General features: G+C 45.2%; 1 protein-coding gene across 2 annotated transcripts in view; it reads right to left on the bottom strand.

Moving 5' to 3' along the window:
• Nucleotides 1-4,983, bottom strand: part of rgs3 (regulator of G protein signaling 3) — a 224,599-nt gene extending 219,616 nt beyond the window's left edge. For both annotated transcript variants that reach the window (XM_033049114.1, XM_033049115.1), the window contains exon 1: nucleotides 4,646-4,983. The gene's annotated coding sequence lies outside the window, so the exon portion shown is untranslated. The remainder of the gene's footprint in view (nucleotides 1-4,645) is intronic.
• Between the last annotated feature and the right edge of the window lie 19,399 nt (nucleotides 4,984-24,382).

Here is a 24,382-nt window from a genome sequence, read left to right as displayed (position 1 = left end):
GCCTCGGTTTTTTTTGATTGTTCAGTAATCTTATGGCCTGGGGGATGAAGCTGTTGCAGAACCTGGTTGTCCCGCTCTTCATGCTGCGGTACCTCCTCCCAGAGTTAAGCAGTATAAACAGTCCGAATTGTGGGTGTGTGGGGGCTCTGGTAATGCCCTTAGCTCTAATCAGACAGCGCTTGTACCCCATGTCCATGATTGAAGGAAGAGAAGTCCCAATGATTTTTTCCGCTGTCCTCACCACTCTCTGAAGGCACTTCCAGTCCGCAGCTGTACACCTGCCGCACCACGTAGAGATGCAGCTGGTCATGACCGACTCAATTGTGCTTCTGTAGAAGGTGGCGAGGATGGGAGGATGGAGGTGTAAACTTCTCAACTTCTCAAAATTACGTCTGTTCCAACACTCGATCATGGCTGATCAACTTTTCCCCGCTCAAGGATTTGAGTATAGGAGCAGGGAGGTTCTACTGCAGTTGTACAGGGTCTTGGTGAGACCACACCTGGAGTATTGCGTACAGTTTTGGTCTCCAAATCTGAGGAAGGACATTATTGCCATAGAGGGAGTGCAGAGAAGGTTCACCAGACTGATTCCTGGGATGTCAGGACTGTCTTATGAAGAAAGACTGGATAGACTTGGTTTATACTCTCTAGAATTTAGGAGATTGAGAGGGGATCTTATAGAAACTTACAAAATTCTTAAGGGGTTGGACAGGCTAGATGCAGGAAGATTGCTCCCGATGTTGGGGAAGTCCAGGACAAGGGGTCACAGCTTAAGGATAAGGGGGAAATGAGAAGAACTTTTTTCACACAGAGAGTGGTGAATCTCTGGAACTCTCTGCCACAGAGGGTAGTCGATGCCAGTTCATTGGCTATATTTAAGAGGGAGTTAGATGTGGCCCTTGTGGCTAAGGGGATCAGAGGGTATGGAGAGAAGGCAGGTACGGGATACTGAGTTGGATGATCAGCCATGATCATATTGAATGGCGGTGCAGGCTCGAAGGGCCGAATGGCCTACTCCTGCACCTAATTTCTATGTTTCTATGTTTCTATGTAACCCCATTCTCCTGCCTTCTCCTGTCTGCTCCAATCTATCATGCATGTATCCATCTACCCTACAGTCTGAGAAACTTTGGTCCTCTCTCTTTCCCCATGTTATCGTGGCTGGTGTTTTCAACATTTTTCTCTCTCCAAGTTACTTCAATCACATGTTCCTAATTGTATAGGATATAGAAACAAAGAATTAATACACACAAGGACACAAAATGCTGGAGTGGCATGTTGGGCCAGGTAGCATCCCTTAAAAACATGGATAGGTAGACACAAAATGCTGGAGTAACTCTGCAGGTGAAGCAGCATCTCTGGAGAGAAGGAATGGACAACTTTTCAGACTGAAGGGTCTCGACCCGAAACGTCGCCCACTCCTTCCCTCCAGTGATGCTGCCTCACCTGTTGAGTTCCTCCAGCATCTTGTGTCTACCTTCGATTTAAACCAGCATCTGCAGTTCTTTCTTGCACATCTTAAACATGGATAGGTGATGTTTTGGGTCTGAAGAAGGGTCTTGACTTGAAACGTCACCTATCCGTGTTCCCCAGGGATGTAGTCTGACCCGCTGAGTTACTCCAGCATTTTGTGTCTATCTTCGGTGTAAACCAGCATCTGCAGTTCCTTCCTACACTTGCTGCCTGGCCCACGGAGTTACTTTTGTGTCCTTTTGTGTAGCTGAGTCGATTGTTGTCACCTCCTTAATCCTACCTGCTATTCACTGTGCTCTCTCACTTTGCCTATTGACTGTGAAGGGCTCATGTATATTTAAACACACAGCTCTGAATAAACAGCTTTTTGTCTCACATGCAAACCTGTAACTTGTGGACACATGCTGCTTGTCAGCAACAACGGTGAGGATGTCCTGTTGTAATGACAATACGCACACACCCTTTAAAAAACACTGCTCCAACCTTTCATATCTGCTGCTCTTCTGCACCCCAACACTCAATGCCTTTCCCCCATTAATGATCTAGAGCCAGGATTTTGCCATTAATGCGATGTGCCTTTTCATGCCTATTTTGATGATTTCACCAAGATAATGCCTTTTTCACGATCGAGTGCCTAAATCAGCCTTTTTTTGCCATTTTGCTAAACGGTCAAGCTATTTTCTCTAATTGTACCGTGATTGCAATGACGTTTTCTACGTTAACACGTTAATATTAATGATATTATTAACGTGTTAACATAGTGTAACTTACAAGAAAACTTCCACCACCGGGGCAAAACCGGGGGTGCCACCGTCGGTCGTTCATTTGTTCGTGCCGCTGCCCGCTGGTTCAGTTTTCTCCAAGATCTAATTAAGAAAGAACTGCAGATGCTGGAAAAATCAAAGGTAGACAAAAAATGCTGGAGAAACAGAACGGGTGAGGCAGCATCTATGGAGAGAAGGAACAGGCGACTTTTCGGGTCGAGACCCTTCTTCAGACTGATATGGGGGAGGGGGGTGGGGCCGGGAAAATAAAGGAAGAGGCGGAGACAGGAGGACTAAAAGGAGAGCTGGGAAGGGTGAGGGGAGGAGGGAGAAGACAAGGGCTATCTAAAATTAGAGAAGTCAATGCTGATACCCGCTGGGGTGTAGACTACACAAGCGAAATACCCAAGCTTGTCTCCTCACTACATTTACTGCTGGCTCCAGTCGTAAATCTGCGTTTTTGAGTGATCTGTGCAAGGCATTCATTGATGCTGGAATTCCACTGTGGAAATTGGAAAACAAATCTCTCAAGAGTTTTTTTTAGGGAAATACACAGAGGAACATATACCGAGCGAGTCATCATTACGGAAAAATTATGTTGACAGCAACTTCAACATTGTTGTGCAGAAAATTAGAGACGAAGTTGCACGCAACAAAATATGGATCCCAATAGACGAGATAACTGATGCTGTGGGGAGATATGTTGCCAATGTGGTCATGGGTACACTGGAGGTAGGTCAGCCATCAAAGGAGTATTTGTTGATTATTTAGCGCCTAAACATCCTGGCTCTAATGATTACCATTAAAATTCACAACCCAGTTTCAATCAGGAGGCGAGAACTTCAGTGAAGAACTCTCTTTCTAGAGTGGCCAACATTCATGGCTGATTTCTTTTATAATACGTGCATTTAAAAAGATTTCCCAGAGGTTACACCAATAAGAATAGTTTCCTCTGTTGCAACATCCACACGTTTCCAAAACCTCTCAAAGGCCTTTGTGTGTTTATATCTTTCGCAAATATTTAAAAAGTTAAAAGGGCATCAACCCAAATCCATGCTCCTCTTTGATGCCTGATTATTTGCAATCCACTGCTGACTTTCATGCTTCTAAAGAGTTAATCTCAAGAAGAAAAAGTGAAAAGACTTTCTCCATCTGATAGTGATTAGAGGGCGGAGGGGAGGCCAGCAGGTTATTATGTGAATAAAGGAAACAAAGAGGACAAGACGACACTGCAAAATGTCCAGCACACCATCCTGCCGGCAAGTAGTAATAACACACACAATATTCATCCAGCTAAAGAACTTGAAAGGCTATTATGCAGTTTTTGATTTGCAACAAACATCAAAACAATCTGTACTAACAAGGTACAAGGAACTGCAGATGCTGGTTTACAAAATAAGGCACAACGTGCTGGAGTAACTCAGCGTCTCAGGCAGCAACTCTGGAGAACATGAATCTCTGGAGAACATGGATAGGTGATGTTTCAGTCTGAAGAAGGGTCCCGATCCGAAACGTCACCCATCCATGTTCTCCGGAGATACTGCCTGACCCTTGGAGTTACCCCAGCACTTTATTCTTTCTTCTCTACTAATTATGTTGTTGAATATTGAATAAAACTTTCGTTAAAAGGTTCCATTTAAATCTGACTTCACTCGTTCCAGATAATTTAGGTTCAGTAAACTCAAAAGCCTTTGCATTAATGATATCTCCTATCTTTCATCTTCCTGCAAATATTTATCGCCTGTTAAGAAGGACGTTTTAACTGAAAACAGTTATACTTTGACATCTGCTTTATCAAAAATAAAGTTATCTGCAACGCTATTAATGCAGCGACAGTGGATAAAATCTACACACAAACCCTGACCAAAGAGCGAGTATTGATACAGTAACTAATTGGCCAGTGCATGTAACTTTTTAAATTGTTAGTTCTGGACTAATCTTTTCAATGTTATAAATTAAAAAGGGGAATAAATGTAAAATGTTAATAATGCTCTAAACCTACAGGCAAAACTCAAAATAGGAAAATACATGAAGTGTGCATTGATTATTTTATCACGATTCCAACAGACCTAACTTCCCTCAAGGCCGCCACATCTGTCTACCATTAATGCAACAGTCAGAAACATTAAAAGCGGGTTTTCTGCAAAGTGCTGCCGGCGATAGAAGCAGTGATCGGGGCTGCAACAAACAGACTAGGCGTTTCTCTGAAGAAGTTCGAAATATTTTAGAGATTCCTTTTTTTTTCTAGCTGCTGCTTTCAGCTCAACTTGAAGCAATCTAAAGGCATTGGTCTACACATAGAGGGGATATTAGGACTATGAACTATCTTCCAATTACTATTTGTAAAATTACATTCAAATGCAATTGTTTAACTTATGACAAGTAACTAAATCAAGGAGATTACTTACGTGCTGTGGTCTATTTCTCGCACAAAACGAGTTTCCCCTCGAGAAGTATCTCAAAGATTTATAGTCTGCTCTTGCGCCTTCAACCAGCAAAAAAACACTTCGACTGGCTCAGAATCTGACCCGTTCTTCTCAGTTACACTTATGTATTTTTTTAGTTCGGGGGTGGGGTTGTCACCTAACAGGCATGTCCCTGGCTTCCCGCTTCTCTCCACTCTGTCTATTCTCAGCAGATAAACAAGCACAAACTCCACTCTTCTGCCGTTTCTACGTTTACCAGCAAACAGTCCGACCACACTCCCCTCCCTGATACACAAGGCACTAAACAGACTCTGCCAGTACATCTCGTTAAAAAAAAATCCTGGGCAAGCATTTCTTACACACCAGATGTACCACGACTTTAGAGGGGGGGAAAGTGTGTGTTTTGACTTTCCACACATTCAAAAAGAAAATGTTCTACAGTTACCATACCAACTTGTCACACATCATGTGACCTGATACCAATTTACACCCCCAGACAAAATTAATGATTAAGATGAATTTAAGTACTGGTTTGAAGGGCAGAAAAATTCATGACTTTTTAATGAAACGGATTTAACCAGTTAATTGTTGTTCCAGGATTTTTCAACATAAATTTAATTGACTATTGCAGTCTGGAAGAAATACGTTTTCAAATAACTTGGCTAATTTTAATTATCAATGCAAAAACAAAACATGGAATTCCAGAGGCTTGAAAGGAAAATAGGAAAATCTGGAAATGCTCAACAGGAAGGCAGCGTCTGTGGAGAGAGAAACAGACTAAAAGGTTTGCATTTAGCACAAAGTGTTGGAGTAACTGAGCGGGTCAGGCAGCATCTCTGGAGAACGTGGACAGGTGACGTTTCGGGTCTGGAAAATTGGAGGGTGGTGGGGTGGTGGGGTGGGGGGGGGCACAGCCCAAAGCCTAGCGAGTGATAGGTGGATGCAGGTGAGGGAGGGGTTGAATGCAGATGGGTGGACAAAGGTTAGAGATTTTTTAGAAGGAGACAAAAGGGTGTCAAATAAGGAGAGAAGAGGCGTGAAATGTAAAGCCAGAGGGATATGGGGACATGGGGACATGGGGACATGGGGATATGGGGATATGGGGGTATGGGGGTATGGGGATATGGGGATATGGGGAAGGGTGGAGGCAATACCCTCAGATAGGTACTGACCCAGCAAATGGGAGAAATGGGTGTGGGACACAGGAAGGAGAGGAACAGGAAAAGGGGAGTGTTATCTAAAATTGGAGAGTTCAATATGCATGCTGTGAGCTACCCAAGCAGCGTAGGAGGCAGTGTCCTTCCAGTTTGTGGGTCTAATACTCTTTATTCCTCCAGCATCGGCAGTTTTTTTCATTTTCCCCTCGATTGCCTGTCCCACCTCCCGTTATTGCATCTGTACTGTTCGCTTCAGCGCTCCCTTCAACAGTGAGTTCCCCACTTCTCACTACTCTCCTATACTAGTCCAGGGCCTCTACTGCCCTGTTGGCCTAGTACCTGTCTGCAGGTGTGATGTGGGCCGTCTTCAGCAGGCTACAGACAGAGAGTTGACAAAATCATCGTATCTGGTAAAACATGGCGGAGACAGCACAGGAGATTAAAAGGACAATAAGCAACACATATCACACTCTGCGTATTTAGCTTTAAAGATACAGCTTGGAAAGAGGCCCTTCGGCCCACCGAATCCATGCCGACCATCGATCACTCATTCACATTAGTTCTATGTCACTTTATCATCCACTCCCTACACATGGGGCCAATTTAGCCGATAAACCCGCATATCTTCACGATGAGGGGGGAATGTTGGGCGAGTCCAGAACCAGGGGCCACAGTCTTAGAATAAAGGGGAGGCCGTTTAAGACTGAGGTGAGAAAAAAACGTTTTCACCCAGAGAGTTGTGAATTTGTGGAATTTCCTGCCACAGAGGGCAGTGGAGGCCAAGTCACTGGATGGATTTAAGAGAGAGTTAGATAGAGCTCTAGGGGCTAGTGGAATCACGGGATATGGGGAGAAGGCAGGCACGGGTTATTGATTGGGGACGATCAGCCATGATCAGAATGAATGGCGGTGCTGGCTCGAAGGGCCGAATGGCCTCTTCCTGCACCTATTTTCTATGATTCTATGTACCGGAAGGAAACCCACGATGGGACGTGGGGAGAACGTGCAAACTCCACACAAACAGCAACCGAGGGCAGGATCGAATCCGGGTCTTGGTGCTGTGAGGCCGCAGCTCCACCCGTTACCACATCAGTACATTTCCAAGGGACATCCCAGGCGATAGTCTGCACTGCAGGGACCACCTGAGTGGTGACGATCAAAACTGCCCCATCTCCTCAGTAACGTGTTAAAAATTATTAGTAAAGCAAATTCAGTTTCAGTAATTCTTTACTGACATTTAATTAGTTACCTCAAGGTTAGTTTAAGATTGCTGCAACTGTTTGTTGTTACTTATCTCAGATTGTGTTGCAGAGGTTTTCATGACTTATCCACTCTGTGGGCTCCGTGCCAAGTATTTTTTTTAAATCAACTAGGATACCAAGGCTCAAGTTTAGGATTTTCCCAGGGATTGTTTTATACATTCAAGAGTGTTTTTAATTGTTACATGTGCCGACAATGGATCAATAAAATTCTTACCAGCAGCAGCTTGACAGCCCCGTAAATACAATACTCCTAGCTGTCCACATGGAGTTTGTACGTTCTCCCCCTAACCTGCGTTGGTTTTCTCCGAGTTCTTCGAATTCCTCCCACATTACAAAGACGTGCAGGTTTGCAGGTTAATTGACTTGATATAAGTGTAAATTGTCCCTAGTGTGTGTAGGATAGGGTTAATGTGCAGGGATCGCTAGTCGGTGCGGACTCGGTGGGCCGGAGGTCCTGTTTCCAAACTTTATCTCTAAACTAAACTAAACTAAACTGTAATCAAGAAAAAAATCAATAATTTAATAACCCAATTCAATAATTCTTCCTATCACTTATCATTGCAATATTTAAAATGTAGCAAACAAGTACAGGGGTGGCACAGTGGCGCAGTGGTAAAGTTGCTGCTTTACAGCACCAGAGACCTGAGTTCAATCCTGACTACAGGTGCTGTCTGTGCGGAGTTTGTACGCATTCCTTGTGACCGTGTGGGTTTTTTCCAGGTGATCCTGTTTCTTCCCACACTCCAAAGGCGTACAGGTTTGTAGGTCAATTGGCTTCTGTAAATTGTAAATTGTCCCTCGTGTGTAAGATAGTGCTCGTGTGTTGGGGTGATCGCTGGTCGGCGCGGGCTCGGTGGGCCGAAGGGCCTGTTTCCGAGCTGTATCTCTTAAGTCTAAACTGGTTGAAATTCTTTGCAAGCAATCTGGCAACAGCTATTCACACTGAAGCGAGCTGAATGAATCATTTAGCTTCTGACCCTTTGAACCCAGACAGGCAAACAGAGAAGTTTGCCTTTTTATTGTACACCTATTACATTTAAAATGCATATATACTAGATTTCCAAAATGTTTACCACCTGTTGTTTTAAATCTAATTTGGGTATTTGTCAACTTCCATGGCTGACAGCAGACTTAGTGGTATCAGATCAGAGGTCTCTTTCACACAATGCCTGAAGACAAGAAGAGACACTCCTATAATTAGAATGAGGTTTTGCTAATCCAATATTAGCTGGTTTTACATCCTTGCCAAACTGAACATTATGCTCAATGTTTAAACCAAAGATTAAAATACATTCTTAATTGGTACCTGCAAGCCCTCCTCCCCTTAATGTTATGAACCAGAGGAGATTCCTGTGATAATGAGCTGTCTCCTTCCTCTTCCCATGCCAGGCTAATATCACTCACCATAGACTGCCTGATTTTAATGCCAAATTCGGATGATCAGCCTTGGAGATGGGGAATGGACTGAGCCATCATAGTATGCCAAGATATAGTGTAGCATGAGCAGAGGTCAGTAAGAAAGCAGCATCAACAGTAACTTTCCCATTCTGAAAAAACATGATCAATAGTCAGACAAAATGGCTGGGAAGGAATGGCAGATGCTGGTTTAAACCGAAGATAGACACAAAATGCTGGAGAAACTCAGCTGGACAGGCAGCATCTCTGGAGAGAAGGAATGGGTGACGTTTCGGGTCGGGACCCTTCTTCAGTCTGAAGGTCTCAACCCGAAACGTCACCCATTCCTCCTCTCCAGAGATGCTGCCTGTCCAGCTGAGTTTCTCCAGCATTTTGTGTCTATCTATGATCAATAGTCAATTGCATTAGGTTCTGCTGCCCTTGAATCCATCCTTCCTAATCATGTCCAGCGAGCAGCAGATTGCTGGCAGTGAATATATGAACAGATGAGTCATTTCCATGAGGAACAGTTGATATGAATATGCTATAAACAATTGGAAAATTGGCAGCAAGATCAGGCATTTTAATGAATGAAAGAAACTTGACTTCAACAATCTATAGCCAAGGGACAGACATAACTTGCAAATATATGTTTTTAAATGCTGAATGAACATATTCTTTATGATTTCAAATAAATAACATTCAAGCATTAACTCCAATGTAACCAATGGAAAATAAATAGCTTTGTCTGAATTTCTAATACTTGGTGCTTAAAGGTGGATCAATTATCCGCCAGGCTTTGCCCCACCATCACCTCTCTTGCAGCTTTCTCCCCTCCTACTGAAACCTGCAGTCATTTGATTAATACGTTTGTCAGGGGTTATGGGGAGAAGGCAGGAGAATGGGGTTGAGGATAGGGTATGATTGAGTGGTGGAGTGCACAATGAGCTGAATTGCCTAACTCTACTCTTATAACTTATGAATATAAGAACAATCATTCTGAAGAAGGGTCCCAACCCAAAACATCTCCCTATTCATGTCCTCCAAAGATGCTGCCCTGACCCGTTGAGTTACGCCAGCACTTTGTGCCTTTATCTGGAGGTATTAATTATTGGTAGGTAGAGAAACAAAACTCATACAAACGAATTTGACAGGAATTAAATTCAATGCTTTCAAAAATAAAACCCTACCAACAGCCAGAGAGATGTTTTTGCTCGGCCATACCAGGCATGTATAATCCACGACCTAATGCACACTATATCCAAAGTAACTTTGGACGTTGATCGAATGGCGTTCTCACCCAATGGTTTCAACGTTCAACCTTGACAGCCATTCAAGCTTGGCTGCCTTTTACAAGCAGGTCTGGCTCGTTATTACTGGAGGAAATAAAGACGAGTGGTGAAACAGCACGGTGTCAAGAACATTGATGTGCACCACGTAACCAGCAATACAAGCACAAAATGAACACAAAAAAATAAGGCTTGCTTGTTGCATTGTGGAAATTGTATCCCACCAAAGTGCTTCTCATTTTTAAGTTGCCGTACTTTCCACATTGCACTCAATTGCTTTGCAAATAATTGAACCAGACAATGCAATGCTTAAACTTTTCTGTTGCTTTTGTAATACTAGATACATCCAATATATTGTTCTTTACACCCTGCACAGCGAGAGTATCAACATTAGAAAATATGTCATTCATGTTTTGCCGATATGTGGCCGATCACTTTTAATAATACTGATGGGAATTGTCAAGCAATTTCATTGTTTGAGGAGCAATATAAGGAACTGCAGGTACTGGTTGACAAAATAAAGACACAACGTGATGGAGTAACTCAGCGGGTCAGGCAGCATCTCTGCAGGACATGAATAGGCCCGGACCCTTCTTCAGGCTGATGTTGCCTGTCCATGACCTGACCCGATATGTCACCTAGCCATGTTCACTGGAGATGCTGTCTGACCCATTGAAATACTCCAGCACTTTGTATCCCTCCATACCCTGCATGTATCCCTCTATACCCTGCCCATATCTCCCCCAATTTCCCAGCTGTATCCCTCTATTCCCTGCCTGCATCCCTCTATTCCCTAGACAGACACAAAATGCTGGAGTAACTCAGAGGTTCAGACAGAATCTCTGGAGAAAAGGAATAGGTGACGTTTCGGGTCAAGATCCTTTTTCAGACTGGGAGTCAGGGAGACTCCAGAGATGCTGCCTGACCACTAAGTTGCTGCAGCTTTTTGTGTCTATCTTTGGTTTAAATCTGCATCTGCAGTTCCGTCCTACACATTCCCTCTGCTCCCTGCCTGTCCATGTGTCTGTTTAAGAGGCTCGTAAACTTTGCTATTGTGACTTTGCTCCCGTGGCAACGCATTCCAGGCACCGAACACTCTCTGTGCAAAAAAAAGTTTCCGCGCAAATGTCACAGAACGCAGAACACAGTACAGCACGGGGAAAGGCCTGCGCACCCACCATCTCTGCACCAACCGCCACGCCAAATGAAACTAATCCCATCTGCCTGCACGCAGTCTATGTCCCTCTATTCCCTGCCTGTGCAACTGTACGTCTAAACACTGAATTCAATCATTAAGCCACGACCACTCACTCTGTAATGCAACATTACTAGAGCCAGTAGCAGGAGAAACAAGGGCCCTGAAATGCCACTGCCTCAGTGGAATGTATACACTTATAATCCTAACTTCTAACTTCAGACAATGAAGGGCATATCAAGAAAATTGGGTGGTACAAGAGTGGCACAAGGTGTGGCATAGTGGCGCAGCGGTAGAGTTGCTGCCTTACAGCGCCAGAGACCCGTGAGGTGAAGGCCCTGTTTCCACGCTGCATCTCTAAAGTCTAAAGTAAAACTTGTTGAAGTCCTCGGCTCTGCTGGGAAAGGCATCAGTGACATACAACTGATTTATTCAGATTTTTAACTACGCAATGTGTCGCATATTGTACATAGTTCCAAAAGCAGCTGTTTAATGTACGGTTAATATACCTGTACATGCATTATAATTGTACATAAGCATACAACTGAAGGTAGACAAAAATGCTGGAGAAACTCAGCGGGTGAAGCAGCACCTATGGAGCGAAGGAATAGGTGATGTTTCGGGTCGAGACCCTTCTTCAGACTGAGATGCTCAGAAGAAGGATCCCGACCCAAAACGTCACATCCATGTATAGGAAGGAACTGCAGATAATGGTTTAAATCGAAGATAGCCACAAAATGCTGGAGTAACTCAGTGGGACAGGCAGCTACTCTGGAGAGAAACATAGAAACATAGAACATGGAAAATGGGTGCAGGAGTAGGCCATTCGGCCCTTCGAGCCTGCACCGCCATTCAATATGATCATGGCTGATCATCCAACTCAGTATCCTGTACCTGCCTTCTCTCCATACCCCCTGATCCCTTTAGCCACAAGGGCCACATCTAACTCCCTCTTAAATATAGCCAATGAACTGGCCTCAACTACCTTCTGTGGCAGAGAATTCCACAGATTCACCACTCTCTGTGTGAAAAATGTTTTTCTCATCTCGGTCCTAAAAGACTTCCCCCTTATCCTTAAGGAATGAAATGGGTGACGTTTCAGGAAGAGACCCTTCTTCAGACAGTTCTTATTTACTCGTAGAATAATAAATCTTAACTAACCCCAATACCATTGAAGGCTTATGATAGTGGACAAACAGCCAAATGACATTCTTTATCCTCACTCTGATCTGTGACCTTGTGTCAGCTCAAGTTCAACTGCACACATAGAGTCATAGAGTACAGAAACAGGCCCTTCAGCCCAACAAGTCCATGTGCCCCAGCTAAACTAGTCCCATTTACCTACATTTAGCCCAACCAAGATGCCCCATCTAAGTTAGTCCAATTCATCCACATTTGGCCAACCAAGATGTCTGATCTAAGCTAGTCCAATTTGCCCACTTTTGGCCCAGATCACCCTAACCTTTGTGTAGGAAGGAACTGCAGATACTGGTTTAAATCGAAGATAGACACAAAATGCTGGAGTAACTCAGCGGGACAGGTGGCATCTCTGGAGAGAAGGAATCCTTGATGCTGCCTGTCCCACTGAGCATCTTCACTCTAACCTTTCCTATCCATTGTGTCTTAAATATTGTTATTCTATCTCCCTCACATCTGCCTTGAGCATAATGCCATGGAGGCCAGGGTCACTCTGAGTTACTTTGACTCAGGACCATTCCAGACTGCTGCTGTTCTCTGCACATCCCACTGTTTTGTGCTTCTTGTTGCATCAGTCGAGTCAGAGTAGAGGAAAGTTAGCTGTTTTTTCTTTCGTGCATAGGAACAGGTACAGACATCACCAGCCTTCATCGGCATTGCAGGCAGATCATATCAATGGTGGGAAAGTTATTGGAAATGTTTTTGAGGTAGTGGAAAAATCTTCACCTAGAGAGGCAGGAATGAATGAATTAATTAATTAATTAATAAGTTTATTGGCCAAGTGTGTACACATATAAGGAATTTGCCTTGGTGCTCCGCTCGAAAGTAACAACATGACATGCTGTGAACAATTAATAATAAAACATAAAACATTAAAACATTAAGAATAAAACATTATAGTTAAAACATGTGAATTGTTGTTCTCCAGAAAATACTGCAAATAATTCTTAATTTTTGAGAATGGGATACTTTCTAGGGAAGTGCTATCTGTTGAAATAAATGACGTATTCAATCGAATGAAGTATTGTCCGCCAGCAAAGATGGCAAATACATTTACCAATCAAAGCGAGTGAGGGAGAAATCCTGTTTGACTTAAATTGAATTGAATTGGGTGGCACAGTGGCGCAGCGGTACAGAGACCAGATTTCGATCCTGACTACAGGAGCTGTCTGTGTGGAGTTTGTACATTCTTCCTGTGACCGTGTGGGTTTTCTCTGGGTGCTCCGGTTTCCTCCCACACTCCAAAGACATATAGGTTTGTAGATTAAGTGTTTAAGAAGGAACTGTAGATGCTGGAAAATCGAAGGTACACTAAAATGCTGGAGAAACTCAGCGGGTGCAGCGGCATCTATGGAGCGAAGGAAATAGGCAACGTTTCGGGCCGAAACCCTTCTTCAGACTGAAGAAGGGTTTCGGCCCGAAACGTCGCCTATTTCCTTCGCTCCATAGATGCCGCTGCACCCGCTCAGTTTCTCCAGCATTTTTGTGTACCTTAGGTTTGTAGATTAATTGGCTTCTGTGAAATTGTAAAATTGTCTCCAGTGTGTTTAGGATAGTGTTAGTGTGCGGGATAATCAATGGTTGGCGCAGACTTGGTAGGTCGAAAGGCCTATTTCAGCACTGTATCTCTGAAGTATAAAGTACAGAGTAAAGTCTTATTAGAGTTTTTGAGGAGGTAACAAAATCCATTGATCAGGCGAGTGTAATTGATGTGATCAATACAGACCAGAGAGGTCTTTGACAGGACCCACATTGGAAGTAGGTATGAATGGTTGAAGCCCTTGGCAGCCATGGCAAATTGGAACGAAATGGATAACTTGGAAGTAAGAGACAGAGGGTGATAATGGAAGGTTGCTTTTGCGATTGGAAGCCTGTGAGCAGCGTTGTACCGCAGTGATCAGCGCTGGGACCACAACTACTTATTACTTACGTTAATGATTTGTATATGGGTGTTGGAGATACGTTTAGACGACACAGAAATTGATGGTGTTCTTGACAGTGAGTTGAGTAGTCATTGAGTAGACACTGATGAGGTCACAGTTGTGGTATAGTGGCCTAGCCAATGTCTGGTTGTCACATAATAAGAATGACATGATTGCACTACAAAACCGCAGGTGGCATGGTGGCATGGTGGCATGGTGGCACGGTGGCACGGTGGCACGGTGGCATGGTGGCATGGTGGCATGGTGGCACGGTGGCATGGTGGCACGGTGGCATGGTGGCACGGTGGCATGGTGGCATGGTGGCATGGTGGCATGGTGGCATGGTGGCATGGTGGCATGGTGGCATGGTGGCATGGTGGCACGGTGGCATGGTGGCACGGTGGCATGGTGGCAAGGTGGCATGGTGGAATGATGGCATGGTGGCATGGTGGCATGGTGGCATGGTGGCATGGTGGCATGGTGGCACGGTGGCACGGTGGCACGGTGGCATGGTGGCATGGTGGCATGGTGGCACGGTGGCATGGTGGCATGGTGGCATGGTGGCAAGGTGGCATGGTGGAATGATGGCATGGTGGCATGGTGGCATGGTGGCATGGTGGCATGGTGGCATGGTGGCATGGTGGAATGGTGGCATGGTGGCATGGTGGCATGGTGGCATGGTGGCATGGTGGCGCTGTAAGGCAGCTGTAAGCATGATGGTAGAGTTGCTGCCTTACAGCGCCAGAGACTCAGGTTCGATCCTGACCTCGGCTGCTGTCTGTACAGAGTTTGTATGTTCTCCCTGTGACCTGCGTGAGTTTTCCGGTTTCCTCCCACACTGCAAAGACGTACAGGTTTGTAGGATAATCGGCTTCGGTAAGAATAGTAAATTGTCCCTAGTGTGTGTAGGATGGTATTAGTTTGCGGGTATCTCTGGTCGGTGCAGGCTCGGTGGGCCGAAGGGCCTGTTTCCGCGTTGTATCCCTAAATTAAACTAAACTAAACAAATCCGAAGGGGAGTTCATTATATGTGAACAGCTTCTGTGTGTTGACACTCAAATACATTTTAGACTGTCCTTCCGTTGCTACCAATTTAGAAACACGTCTTGTATACAACTTAATGAATTGTTGTTCTCCAGAAAAGACTGCAAATATTTCTTATAATTTGAGAATGGGATACTTTCCAGGGAAGTAAATGACTTGTATTCAATCTAATGAAGTATTGTCCTCCACCAGATGGCAAATACATTTACTAATTTAAGGACACGATACTTTCAAAGGATGAGAATCTCCAGATGAGATGTCCGTTCCATCATGCTTCAATATTGGCATATTTAATAAAGGAACTGCAGATATTGGTTTATACAGAAGATAAGCACAAAGTGTTGGAGTAACTCAGCGGGTAAGGCGGCATCTCTGGAGCGAAAGGATGGGTGATGTTTCGGTTTGGGATCCTTCTTCAGACCCTCTACACTCTGTAGACCCAGAACGTCACCCATCTTTTTTTTTTTCAGAGCTGCTATCTGACCCGTTGAGTTACTCAAGCACTTTGTGCCTATCTTTGGTACAATGGGTGCATTAAAAGTACCGAACAGTCTCCATCACTTCTTCTCTAAGGAGCCTTTCAATTTCTGCATCTTACTTGATTTCCTTACATAAGGCAGTCTCAGCTTGAAGAATTATGATGGGGACATCAGGATCAGTATGAGATTGGCTGGGGTTCCCTTCAACGTACCCAATTCATCTGTGAAAACGTCTTCACATATCCCTAGCACCTCTTGCAATGTTCCAGCCTCATCCGTTCTAATGTGATAAATATTTCTCCAATCCATTGGATTCTCTTCCAGCAGCCTGTTTCCCAGCAAGGTTGGACTGAAGCCTACAACAATCATAGTGATAATGTTTCAGTCTGTTTTGGGTATTTCACCGTTAGCAATCCAGCTACTTTAAATCTTTCATCTTTATACATTGTCTGATTTGACTGTGTCTTTCTAAGTTTAGGTTTAGCGTTTTCTAGGAAAGAACTGCAGATGCTGGTTCACACCGAAGAGCGACACAAAATGCTGGAGTAACTCAGCGGGTCAGGCAGCATGTCTGTAGAAAAGGAATAGGTAACGTCGAAGCTAGATATTCAGTCTTGTTCATTCATTTAATGCTACACCTGTACCAAAGGTAAACGTCACATCTGTTCCAGACATCAAGACATTGCCAGCATTATTCTCCCTTTGACATTTTCATTGATTAATTGAAAGATACAGCATGGAAACAGGCTCTTTGGCCCATCGAGTCCACACCGACCATCTGTTCACACTATTTCTATCTTATCCCATATTCACATCCACTCCCTACACACTAGGGGCAATTTATAAAACTCTTTGAACCTACAAACCTTGTATGCTATCAGCAGGGGGCAACAGATATCAGGTCAAAGATCAATGAAAATCAGCAAAGTAGTTGAAGTTTAAATTTAAGGTGAGAAGGTTATATGGACGGGAAAGGAATGGAGGGTTATGGTCTGAGCGCAGCTATATGGGACTAGGGGAGAATACGTGTTCGGCACGGACTAGAATCCTTATGCCTGACAGGGGCATAATGATGCGTCGGCGTACAGGATGGAGGTGGAGCTGCTCACAGGGTGGTGCAAATCCCACAACCTCATTCTCAACGTGGGAAAAACTAAGGAGATGGTGGTTGACTTCAGGAGGGCGGGAAAACAACACCATACACCTCTGCACATCGATGGAGCTGATGTGAAAAGGGGCAGCAGCGTGAAGTTCCTAGGACTCCACCTGTCAGATGACCTGATGTCCACAACCAACACCACAGCACTGGTCAAGAGAGCCCAGCAGCGACTACACCCTCTCCGAAGACTACGTAAAGCAGGTCTCCCCACTACACACCTACGAACTTTTTATAGGGGGACAATTGAGAGCACATTAACCTACGGCATCACTTCCTGGTTCGGGAGCTGCAAGGCGTACGAACGGCACCAACTTGACAGGATTGTGAAGACCGCCAGCAGGATTATTGGTGCTCCACTCCCTTTCTTGCTGGACATATACAGGAAGAGATGTATCAACAGAGCCATCTCCATCATCAAAGACCCCTACCACCCATTGCATCACATATTCTCCATCCTGCCATCTGGGAAGAGGTACAGGAGCATTAGCTGCAAAACCAGCAGGATGCTCCTCAGCTTCTTCCCGCAAGCTATAAGACTGATAAACGGACTTTGCCCCCTGCCAAAGTATCCCGCACCAACCACCAACCTGGACACACTGCAGCAGAGCCACTGTCGTGCCGCTGCCGATCGGAACGCCTGTTGATGTTTAGCAGAGAGTAGAGTGTTTAATTTGTTCATGATATATGTATTTTTATTTTTATTTGTTTTTTACTGCACACTGAATGGACACTGGTTGAGCAACGTTTTTTTGTTTCCTCTGGGTATGTCAGTACTCAGGAAAATGACAATAAAGATATACTGATACTGATACTGAGAAGGGTCGAGATGGCCTGTTTCCGTGCTGTAATTATTATATGGTTATATGGTTATAAGGGCAAAGTTTAAAGGACGTGTGCGTGGCAATGTTTTTGGCAGTGGGTGTCTGGAACGGACTGCCAGGGCTGGTGCTGGAATCAGCTTTTGGATGGAGGCATGAAGGGATAATGCCCCTGTCCCACTTAGGAAACCTGAACGGAAACCTCTGGAGACTTTGCGCCCCACCCAAGGTTTCCGTCCGGTTCCCGGAGGTTGCAGGTGGTTGCCGGAGGTTGCAGGTAGTGGAAGCAGGTAGGGAGACTGACAAAAACTTCCGGGAACCGCACGGAAACCTTGTGTGGGGCGCAAAGTCTCCAGAGGTTTCCGTTCAGGTTTCCCAAGTGGGACAGGGGCATAAGGATTGTCTGCAGGCAGATAAGAGTTGGTCTTGGCATCATGTACAGCACAGGTATCTTGGGCCTGTTCCTGTGCTGTGCTGTTCTATGTTCTATGATTTAGTTAATCCAAGGCAGCAAACACTACATGTCACATTTTTCAGAAAATCTAATATAACTTGGCAGCCCAGGATTACCAGAAGCAGATTGCAACAGGAAATGTAAGCATAAACCAAGGCTGTCATCATTCTTCCTGCAATTGCAGGCTTTTGCATGTGTATGTGGGCACTCCACACAACTCATCAGTGAACTTGTGCAAGTTGTTTACTTGCCCATAACATCTGGGCAACAGCTGTAGAGGTAATGGTTTGCATTTGCATTGAAAATAGTACAACATGTGTCTTAAACAGTGAACCATTGTGGCACGAAAATAGACACAAAAGGCTGGAGTAACTCAGCGGGACCCGAAACGTCACCCATTCCTTCTCTCCAGAGATGCTGCCAGACCCGCTGAGTTACTCCAGCTTTTTGTGTCTGCCTTTGGTTCCATCCTAACCATTATGACACAGTGGTGCAGCAGTCAAGTTGCTGCCTTACAGCGCCAGAGACCTGGGTTCGATCCTGATTACGGATGCTGTCTGTACGACGTTTGCACCTTCTCGCTATGACGGCTTGCTCCGGTTGCCTCCCACACTCCAAAGACATACAGGTTTTTGTAGGTTAATTTGGTTGTGGTAAAAAAAAATTGTTCCTAGTCTGTAGGATAGTGCTAGTGCATGGGCACTGGGCAGCGTAGACTCTGTGGGCTGAAGGGCCTGTTTCTGCACTGTATCTCTAAAGTGAAAGGTACTGAAGCATATTACAGAACCACAAAGTGCTGGAGTAACTCAGTGGGTCTGGCAGCATCTCTGGAGGGAATGGACTGGCAATGATCCTGGTCAGACCCTTCTTCAGACTGATTGTAGCAGGGAGGAGAAAGCTGGAAGAGAGAAGGGAGGAGAATGGGGTTGAGAGGGAAAGATAGATCAGCCATGATTGAATGGCAGGGTAGACTCGATAGGCCAAATGGCCTAATTCTCCTCCTATAACTTATTGACATGAAAGCTGAGGGTAGTGGTAGAGGGGTGTTGCTATTTAGAACGTGCTCCCAGGAGAACTGGTGGTAGCAGATTACAAAGCAATGTTTAAGAGGCATTTTGACAGACACATGAACAGGCAGTGAATAGAGGGATTCACATGGATAGGTGACATCTGAAGTCTGAAGAAAGTCTTCGACCCGAAACGTCACCTCTCCATGTTCTCCAGAGATGTTGCCTGACCCGCTGAGTTACTCCAGCACTTTGGGTTGTTATTGTCACGTGTACCTAGGTGCAACCTACAGTGGAATCCACATGTAAGATGGCCTGAACTCCACATAATGATGACTTGCATTAACAATTTAAAACAGACTTGATAAAACTCGAGAGAAGGACACAGGGGGCTTCTCCAACATTATTTTTCTCTGACACTGATTAACGCAAAAAGACAGGCATGAGAGATCACTACTGACTTCAGCTGCGATCTACTGCTGTTATTGTTGTATTAATGGCGGCCCAAAACAGCCAGATTCTATTCACTTCACAAGCAGAAAATAAAACTGCTGACGTGTCCACACGAAAGGCAGCTGAATAGAAAACCGTGTTATCTGACTTGGGAACTCTTGCGTATTTTTGTTTGTGTCTGGCAGATGTCAGTGCATGTGAAAAATTACCTTGCGAGTAAAGCTGGCCCCAAAACCCTTTGGGCAACAGAAGATAAAGTCAGGCACAAAATGCTGGAGTAACTCAGCGGGTGAGGCAGCAGCTCTGGAGAAAAGGAACAGATGATGTTTCGGGTTGAGACCCATCTTCAGACCCGAAATATCACTTAAGGGCCTGTCGCACTTGGCGATTTTTTCGCCGACTGCCAGCGCCATATCAGTGTCGCCCAAAGATTTTGAACATTTCAAAATCCAGCGGCGATAAAAAAAATGTTGCGGCACTTGAAAAAAACGCAACGAGTCATACGTCATCACGCCGCATCACTGCCGCATCAAGCCGCAAGTTTTTCGGTGACCCTAATACATCAGTCAATGATGCCGGCGGTCACCGAAAAAATCGCCAAGTGGGACAGGCCCTTTATTCCTTCTCTCCAGAGATGCTGCCTGACCCGTTGAGTTACTCCAGCACTTCTTGTCTACCTTTGGTGTAAACCAACACCTGCAGTTTCTTCCAACACAGAAGAGAAAGTCTTTTGCAGTTCCATTTGACTGTAGTTTATCTGACAACGCTTCATGCATGACATGGGTTGGTAGGTATCGTGAATAGCAAACATGATTTAAATAATGAAGAAACAAGGAACTGCAGATGCTGGTTTATACTAAAGATAGACACAAAGTGCAGGAGTAACCTAACGGGTCAGGCTGCATCTCTGGAGGAAAAGGACAGATGATCTTTCAGGTCGCGACCCTTCTTCAGACTGACATTTCGGGTTGGGTCACACGTTTGTGTGTGAGCGCGTGTGTGAGTGAGTCGGTGTGTGTGTGTGTGTGTGCGCGAGTGTATATATGCCAATCGGAACAATGGTCCTGACCCAAAACGTCACCCATCCTTTTCCTCCAGAGATGCTGCTTGACCCGCTGAGTGACTCCAGCACTTTGTATCTATCTATGATTTAAACAATTCATTTAAGCAGTTAATTCTTTCATGTTGGACAGGAGTCAGAATGCATAGTTGTCTTGAATTTTGTGGTAACATTAACATAAGACCCTCAGCATCCACCGTGCTGATATTGAAAACATGCCAGGAACTTCAGGAGCCAGTAAATGCCTGGCTTAATGTAGAAGGTCGGATGTTTTAGTTGAGTTTAGTTTGGAGACACAGCGCGGAAACAGGCCCTTTGGCCCACCAAGTCTGCACTGACCAGCGGTCCCCGTACATTAATGCTATCCTGCGCACACGAGGGACAATTTTACATTTATACCAAGCCAATTAACCTGTGCGTCTTTGGAGTGTTGGAGGAGATCCTGGAAAAAAACCCATGCAGGTCACGGGAAGAACGTACAAAGTCCGTACAGCAGCACCCGTAGTCAGGAACAAACCCGGGTGCCCGGCGATCTGAGGCAGCAACTCTACCGCTGCGCCACCGTATCGTAAGGGCCTGTCCCACTTAGGCGATTTTTTTTCGGCGACTGCCGGCGAAAGCGTCAACTGGAGTACGACCACACCTACGACAACCTATAACCACATAAGGACAACTTACGACAGCCAAAGTCCACCCACGACAAGCTACAACCCTGTCGGCGACAACTGAAGACAATTCAGTCGCCGGTACCTGTGGCCGGTTGACGTAGGTTGACGTAAGTAGTCGCCGATGGAATTCACCGAAGTCAGCACCTGGTGACAACCAATGTCATCTGGCGACAACCTGCATCATCCAGGCGACAACCTATGACAGCACTTACGATAGGAGACGACAAGCTACGTCAAGCCCACAGTCGCCGGAAATTTTGAACATTTCCAAATCCAGCGGCGACAAGAAAATCGTTACGACTCTTTAGGTGACTCGAGGAGACTATTCACGACCATACAGGCGTCACCTAGCGACCATGTGGCGACAGCCTAGTCGCCTATAGTCGCCGGAAAAATGGCCTAAGTGGGAGAGGGGCTTTACTGGCTGAGATTGACTATTTCTTCATGGCCTGCATAGCTTTGTAACCTTCATCGATATTTATAAACAAGGGGATTCAGTAAATTGGTGAGAATTGTAGCTATTTCGGAACTGTTCTTATTGTAGGAATATTGTTATCCTACTTTTCAGGAAGTGCAACTATGTCTTTATTGGCCATAATTATGGTTTTAATAAATCTCTGGCCCTGAAATGATTAATTTTATTTGTGTAAATTTCCATTAAACATTTCCTGGCTTTATTTGGATTCTGTTTTGGATTGTATAAAATGCTTAAAATGCTTCCGATCTGCAAAGACTGCGAGGGTCCCTGGATGGATGTGAGGGAGGAGGTATAGGGACAGGTGTTGCATCACCTGCCGTTGCAGGGGGAAAGTAGCCAGTGAGGGGGGGGGTTGGGTGGGAAGGAGTGAGTGAATCAAGGTGTCATGGGGGGAGTGGTCTCTGCAGAAGGTGGAAAGGGGTGGGGTTTGGAAGCTGTGACTGGTGGTGGGATCACGTTGGAGGAGGCAGGAATGTCAGAGGATGATGTGTTGGATGCGGAGGCCGGTGGGGTGATAGGCGAGGACCAGGGGAACTCTATCCTTGTTCTGTCTGGGGGAAGGGGAAGCAAGATCAGAACCAGGGGACACAGGAGAGACGTGAATCGGACAGTAACCTCGCTTATGGATCTTGCTCTTGTTGGTACTGTGAGAGCTAATTTTTTTTTAATCGACTCCAATAACTCACAATTATGCATTAAGAAAGTGAGAAATTGTACAGGGTGGAAGTGATTGTCCCTGAGCTCCGGAGAGGAGAGTGGGGGAGTTGGTAATGGTGGAGGACGTTACAAAATGGGCCCGTATGAAGAACCTGGGTCTTTCTTACCTTCTGCACCCTCAAGGCCTTCTGTGGGTGGCACCCCAGGGCGAGAAGGGCTGAAGGTGGGCAGGCAAGGAGAGGGACGATGGAGTAGGCCATTCGGCCCTTCGAGCCAGCATCGCCATTCAATATGATCATGGCTGATCATCCAAAATCAGTACCCCGCTCCTGCTTTCTCCCCATATCCCTTGATTTCGTTAGCCCAAAGAGCTATATCAAACTCTCTTGAATACATCAATACATCTAGTTTGCTGCACGATCTAGATCATGGTGATAGCTGCAATGGGCATTTATGGCCAGCTGCATCTGAGACTGTGAAAATGGCGTCAGAACCTGGCAACCACAGCATGTGGACTCAGGGGATTGCTGTTTTGAGTTTTGTACATAATCGGGGATTGTACTTAAGTGATGACAATAATAGCTTCTCATTTTCACCCTACAAACAGCTTACAATGGCCTGTTTTCTTTGTCATTATTACTTTTTTTGAATATCTTTCATTCATAGTTCTTTATCTCTCCACATCACTGTCCATATCTCTCGTTTCCCTTATTCCTAACCAGTCTGAAGAAGGGTCTCGACCCAAAACGTCACCCATTCCTTCTCTCCAGAGATGCTGCCTGCCCCACTGAGTTACTCCAGCATATTGTGTCTATCTTCGGTTTAAACCAGTATCTGCTGTTCCTTCTTACGCAATAATCTTACTGATCTGTATGGAAAAAATGAATTTCCTGTACCTTGGGACATGCAACAATAAAGAACCATTGAAACATTGAATTGAAAAAAATAGATAGACACAAAATGCTGGAGTAATTCCGTGGGTCAGGCAGCATCTCTGGAGAAAAGGAATAGGTGACGTTTCCGGTCGAAGCCTTTCTTCAGAAAAGAAGATTGCAACAGGGACAGCGTCCCCCTAGTTCTAACCTTTCACCCCATCAGCTGTCGCAGACAGCACATAATCCTCCGAAGCCTTTGCCTCCTCCAAAGAGGCTCCCACCACCAGTATCAGCTCCCCATCTCCACCCCTTTCCGCAGAGTCTGTTGTCGCTCTGAAATATTTAAAAAGGCCAGTCTGAGGAAGGGCCTCAACCCGAAATGTCACCTATTCCTTTTTTCCAGAAATGCTGCCTAATCCGCTGAGTTACTCCAGCATTTTGTGTCTATCTTCGGAGTAAGCCAGCATCTGCAGTTCCTTCCTACATTAATTGAAAATCATGTTCCCAGTCTGAGGAAGGGTTTCGGCCCGAAACGTCGCCTATTTCCTTCGCTCCATAGATGCTGCTGCACCCGCTGAGTTTCTCCAGCAATTTTGTGTACCAATTGAAAATCATGCTTTGTTTTCCAGTGCTGAAAGAATTTCTCTTTAACAGACATCAGGCAGTTGTACCTGCAGAGGGCGCTGCAGTCCATCTGGGCTACTGTTGCAAGCCTGCAAGTTCAATCAACTCTTCAGAGACTCAGATAAAATCCTTTTTGTTAGGAGATTGACAACTCACAAGTTCAACCTTTCCGAAAATTGCCAAAGATACATTCTTGAGGGTTCTCTCGTGGGTTGAAATGTTTCCTTTGTCAAAAATCATTTGCAATTTGCCACAGGCAATGATGGTCCAATTCTATACTGCCACTGTAGAGACTGGCCTCACCTTGTCCATCATGGTCTGGTTTGGCACAGCCACCAAGCACGACATCCAGAGGCTGCAGCGAAGCGCTTGATCAGCGGAGAAGGTTGTTGGCTGCAACCGTCCCCCCATTGATGAACTGTACACTGCAAGGGCCAGGAAGCGAGTGGGTAAGATCATCTCTGACCCCTCTCACCTTGGCCACAAACTCTTTGAATCACTTCTCTCTGGAAGGCGACTCCGGACT

This window comes from Amblyraja radiata, chromosome 32 (assembly GCF_010909765.2).
Source record: "Amblyraja radiata isolate CabotCenter1 chromosome 32, sAmbRad1.1.pri, whole genome shotgun sequence".
Lineage (NCBI taxonomy): Eukaryota > Metazoa > Chordata > Chondrichthyes > Rajiformes > Rajidae > Amblyraja > Amblyraja radiata.
The sequence above is the reverse complement of the archived record's forward strand: the minus strand, read 5'-3'. Positions and strand labels throughout refer to the sequence as shown.